This window comes from Dipodomys spectabilis, unplaced genomic scaffold, assembly GCF_019054845.1.
Source record: "Dipodomys spectabilis isolate Male_0828 unplaced genomic scaffold, ASM1905484v1 ptg000420l, whole genome shotgun sequence".
In the NCBI taxonomy this organism is placed as follows: domain Eukaryota; kingdom Metazoa; phylum Chordata; class Mammalia; order Rodentia; family Heteromyidae; genus Dipodomys; species Dipodomys spectabilis.
The window spans coordinates 351,618-357,142 of NW_024871097.1; the positions used below are offsets into that span (position 1 = coordinate 351,618).

The following is a 5,525-nucleotide window of genomic DNA, read 5'->3' on the forward strand; positions in this document are numbered from 1 at the left end:
CGTTTTTGGAAGCATTTTTGCCAGGAGTGCAAGCATTTAATAATTCCTAGGAGAGTAAGCCCTACAAGTGCAAGGCCTCCCCAGATGACCAGAGAGGATGGCAAAAACCATTGTTGTAACTTTTAAAGCACATCTTCTAAACAGGAGGCAGCGGGAATAAGCTGTATGGTGGTCTGGTTTAGGTGGGTAAGATCATGCAGCAAGTTTTGGGTGAAGTTTAAGTACTTAAGGGACCAAGGGCCTTTGATGTAGTTACTAAGTTCAGTGAAATTGGGTGCGGGAGTGGAAAGCTGACAGACAGAAGTAGTCATAGCATTACATAGTCCTCCTTGTTGTAATCAAAGAAACATAATCTGTTCTTGGAGCAAGTCTATTCGTTGTTGGAGCACAAGGAGGCCTCCCTTAAGATGATTGAGGGATGAGCTGGTTTATCTGTTGCATGGTGGACACGCTTTGGGACAGCAATATAGCGGCGGTGGTAACTGAAGCCTCTGTAGCAATGATTACGGACCCGATTGCAAGGATCAATCCTAGTGCTCTTTTAGTGAGCGGACGAATCAATTGAACCTGGGAAAACTGAGAGTCATTAGTAGCCAGAACAATAAATGGGGGAACACGTACCAAACCTGCAAAAGGATATGAGCCATTGGGTTGCCAGTGATTGCTGAGAGTGCCAGTAGCGGAGGAGTTGTCTCCTAGACAAAAAAAAGAACGGGGCTCTAACCACTACCATTCCTGACACCTGGTCATATCCAGATCAGTACAGAGACGAGTATTGGAAAACAGGAAAGGGGACAAACCGAGGCAGGTATATGATGAGCAAACGATTGGCATGGGGAGTCCTAGGTCTCCCAATCGTCCTCCTGAAGAGTCATAAAACTCCTTTAGATTTTGTGGTTTGTGATCTTTTTCAGATTGGTTGTATATAGCTGGGTCTCTACCCTTAAAAGAGTTTTAAAAGAGAAACTATGAAGATGAAGCAGTGGGTGAGGCTTCAATAGACTTGAAGCCAAGAAGCTGTGTTTAATTGGAAATCAGGAAAGAGCTGAGAGGAGGACATACAAGTAGGATACAGAAGCGTTGTCCTTTTGTAACAGACCTTTCTTCCATGGAATGGGTGATTTACCTCTATTCTTCTCCATACATCTTGGTGAGCAAATGCAAGAACAAGAGAAAAATAATATATTGTAATAATTTTGCAAAGAATAACTTCACTGTTCCTGATATGGTATGTAAGGAGAGTCTTAAGTGAGAAGATAAAAATGGAGTATTTTTTGGTTTCCTCTAAGCATCTTGTTAGCAAAATATATCCTTGAGGTTAGAATTGATTGAAACAAAGTGATGGAGTACTTATTTTTCTGGGCAATTTAGACACAAGAAGACTTTCAAGGTAAAGGAAAAATAAAAAAGTTAGCCAAGTATTTGTAATCACAGCTTCTTTGACTGGTTTTCTGGAGACAATTTTTACATTAGATTTGTCGTCATTAACATAGATGTTGTTTCATGGCAACCAAATGCAAGAGGAAAGTTTAATGGACTCGCTTAGTCAATTAAACAGCATAATCAAGAAAATGGCAAATAATCTTTAGTGAATTATTTGACCAATTACTTTGCCAGAATAAAGAAAGAAAATGTAATTCAAAAAGAATTGACCTAAAAGTATGAATAAAATGTAGTGAAGAGAGATGAGAGAAAAAATAGTGGATTGTTTTCTCTACAGTGGAGTAATGGGTTCTTCATCTTGTTTCTTCCATTCCATCTTTCCAAGCTATCAATTGTGGTACAGGACTGGAGTATCCAGTTCAGACAAAGAGAACTCATAGAAGAAAGATAATATTTGCACAGATATAGGTGATTTATAACCTTAGATAATCTATTTAAATCTTTTCGGAATCCTCCCCTACACCAAACTGCCATCTTTGAACATCTTTGTTTGCTTTTACCAAGACTTCCCTCCATTAACTGCTTAAAATTTTTGAGAGGTCATATTCATACTCCCTAGAGTGTGCTGTTTGGTTGTGATTTTTATGTGTTTTTGTGTTTTTTAACTGAATTTCCAAAGGTTGTGCAAGTGTCTTACAATTAAATATGTCCACGTAATTATCCATTGCTCCTGGATCACAGTGACTCCTTCTATCATTCTCAACCACCCCCTTCCCCAAGATTTATTTCTGATTTACCACTTCCTTTCTCAAATGTGTAGATTGAGTATTCTAGCTGTACTTGCCCCTTGTTCCATTTTTCATTCATTCTATGTCTTTACTATTATGCCTGTCTGGTTTCAACTTCCTGATAGTCATTCTGTTAAACTGTCTGTTAATATTTGAAAGGTTTATATACATTCCATGGAGTTTCAATCCTGCATATACTTGAACTGATGTCAGCTTATATTTCCATAATTCATTCATCTACAATAACAATTTGCAAGACTGGAGACTTGAAACACCTAGACATGATTATATTCTCATTCATTTGAAGATTAATCTTTAGTCAACAAGAAAGTTTAAAAATGGCTTTGAATGTATTCTTAACTACCAGTTTTTATAAAGGGCTTTGTAAAATGATGTGTGATTATTTTATTTTACATGGAATAAGACTTTCTACCTCCTATAAGTTTTGGAAAAAGAAGAAAACCAACATTTACTACTATAGAGGAATATGATAGAAATAGAAGATAGATTTTGTCACATCTCAGGTGAGTACCTATACTCAAGATTTAAAGACATATATATTACTATGCTAGACAGAGGGAAAACAAAACAGTATATGATAAGGCAAGTATTTATGACTTTTTAAAATGCCCCTTATTAAGTGATGAAATTTACTTTATTAGCTAACGTTTGGGGTTGAAATATGGGAGGCTGATCCATTTAACAAATTTCTGGAAGGCACCTACTGAACAACACAAACGGTGCGTGGTACTATTTCTAGATTTTAATGAATGTTTGAACCTGTTTGACATTAGTGCTGGGTAAATAAATCAACTCTATTGTATCTTGCTCCCTACACTTGAAAAACTTGTAATGTCACTAAGTGTCATCTACTTACCAAAGGTTATTTTGGCAAGTGTGATTTCAAAAAGTTTATTTGAAAAGGAATACACTTTCAGGAGATTAAATGTAGTTTGGTTTGAGAATGACAACCTTTTTATACCACAGAACCAAGTTGTACTAAAGTACCAGTGTTTTGAAGCACTACCGATCTTCTCAATTAATGTTCTGCTGAATTACAATTGGCCTCTAAGTCAAGTTTTCCTGACCATGGTAGATCAATCACGGATCCATCCTTACAGGAACTATTTTTTGGGCCCACTTCTGCTGGCCTGATATATTACATTAGTCATTAGGGGAGGGGTATTAAAAATAATCTTGTGACATTTTCTGATCTTGTTCACTCATATGGGCTGGCCATCTGTAAATTCAGTTTGAAATACAGTAATTTCTCTCGATTTTGTGCCTTCATCTTTCATTTTAAGTTGCCTTGCATTACACAATTGCTTGCTGCTAATTCTTGTTTCTGAAGGAATTGGAGCCCTGAAATATAAGAAATGAGAAATTGAGATGGATTTTCAGTTACTTTCTGCTGGCATGTTGCGTAGGCTTAGGTGAGAAGTCTTGCCCCTGTTATCTAATGATGCAGGTAACTCAGCCATAAGATATTAGGACCCATGGGTCTATAGAAGAATAATGTCTTTTAGATATCATATTAGCACAATTGGAGTATAATCTGTAGGAATGCATCAGAAATATGGAGAAAAACAGTTTGGGACCAGTGAGTTAAAACAATAAACAGAGCATCAGAGTAAAATCTCTTATTGATTAGAGGAAACAACATTGATTTTTAACAATGTGAATTCAGAAGACCACGAACACATAGAAGGTATCACAAGTTTATATCGAAGACATTGCATTGATACTTTTTTATATTCTAATATATATTCTAAACCTAATTATTTATATTCCAATTCTATTTATTGGAATAAATAAATATCAATTTACTTTTCAAATTATCAATTGATTCTAGTAAGTTTCACTGTGTGAAATATAAAATCAGCACATATAAATATAAAATATATAACTATATATAACATAATATAATGGCACATGTTTTGCATTGTTCTGTTTTGGTTAGGGTATCAAAAGCAACTCTGTTTTAAAGTATTCCATTATCTCTACCTCAGTGTTTGGTAGAGTTAGACTTAAACCTTTACCTTTTGTAGATTTACAGACTGAAGGCAAGAGGAAACATTACCAATTTATGGCTTAATATCAAGGAGAAACATATGGACTTCTCCTGGAGCTATGAAAATATTTGGTGATAGAAAAGCATTAGTCTAAGTTCCTGCCTGGTTGGAAGGTAAATAGGCCAGGACATTAGGTAATCATGCATGTGAACAATTTTTTCACCTTCTTGGCTTTAGCTATTTTGAAATGGTAGGTATAATAAAAAATTATATTTTGATAAAAACATTCTAGTCTGAAAAGTTCTGTCTGAAATATTCATCTTTCTATGATCCCTTGGAACTAAGATTTGTTTTGTTCAAGTAAGACAATTTACACTATCAGGGTAAGATATTCTGGTTGGTCTGATATTACATGGAAGAATGGTAAAATGTCAAGTAGACATTTGTGCCAATGAGACTTCATTTGGGAAAATTTCAGCTGCAGAAGTTTAGAAGTAGCTCTTAAGCAAGGCTTACTTTGAATCTGTTAGCTACACAGAGCTAACTCAGTTGGATAAATAAGTACTTGAAAAAGCCATCCCCTTTGGTCCTAGCTAAAAATGCTTCAAAGTATGATTAAATCTAAAATGAAAAAGATTTAAAATAGTCATTGACAAAAAAATTGCAAACGTGAGCAATCAATTGAACAATATAATTATTTTCCATTATACACAGAATTTTAGGGAAAGAAGATCAGTAGCATTGTTAGGAACAATAATGTTTCCTTGTTACAAATAGGCACCCAAGAATATAATCCTGTATAAATATTGCATCATTAACTACCTAAATTTAGAGGACATTATATGCTTCAGCAGCACATATATCAAAATTACACCAATACAGAGATTAACATGGCAATTGCAAAGGATGATATAAAAATCTGTGAATTATTCCATAATTTTCATTCTTCAGATGCAAGAAATGAAAAACAATTATTAAAAAGTTGATTACAAAATTACAAGTGTAACAATACATGTAATTCATATAAATAAAAGTTAGTTTGACATCAGTGTATTAAATCTTCACCTTAGAAAGGCCTTTACATTGCATAATCTTTGTAAAACTTTTAAAATTAGACAACATTGTCATTTTATTCCAAAGAAATATACTATAAAGACCTAGTAAAAAAGGAATCTTAAACTGTTTTGGTATGGAATGCAATCTGAAAGGACACATTTATTAATGAACCTATATATTATAAAACAATGTAGTATTCAAAGTCTTATATCTAGGAAAGAATAAAATAGATTATGGGCATTATACAAACAGAATACAGAATATTTTAAAGTATAATTTTTCAGAT

General features: G+C 34.3%; 1 pseudogene; it reads left to right on the top strand.

Moving 5' to 3' along the window:
• Positions 1 to 5,025: 5,025 nt before the first annotated feature.
• Positions 5,026 to 5,124, top strand: LOC122097277 (annotated as a pseudogene).
• Positions 5,125 to 5,525: the final 401 nt, after the last annotated feature.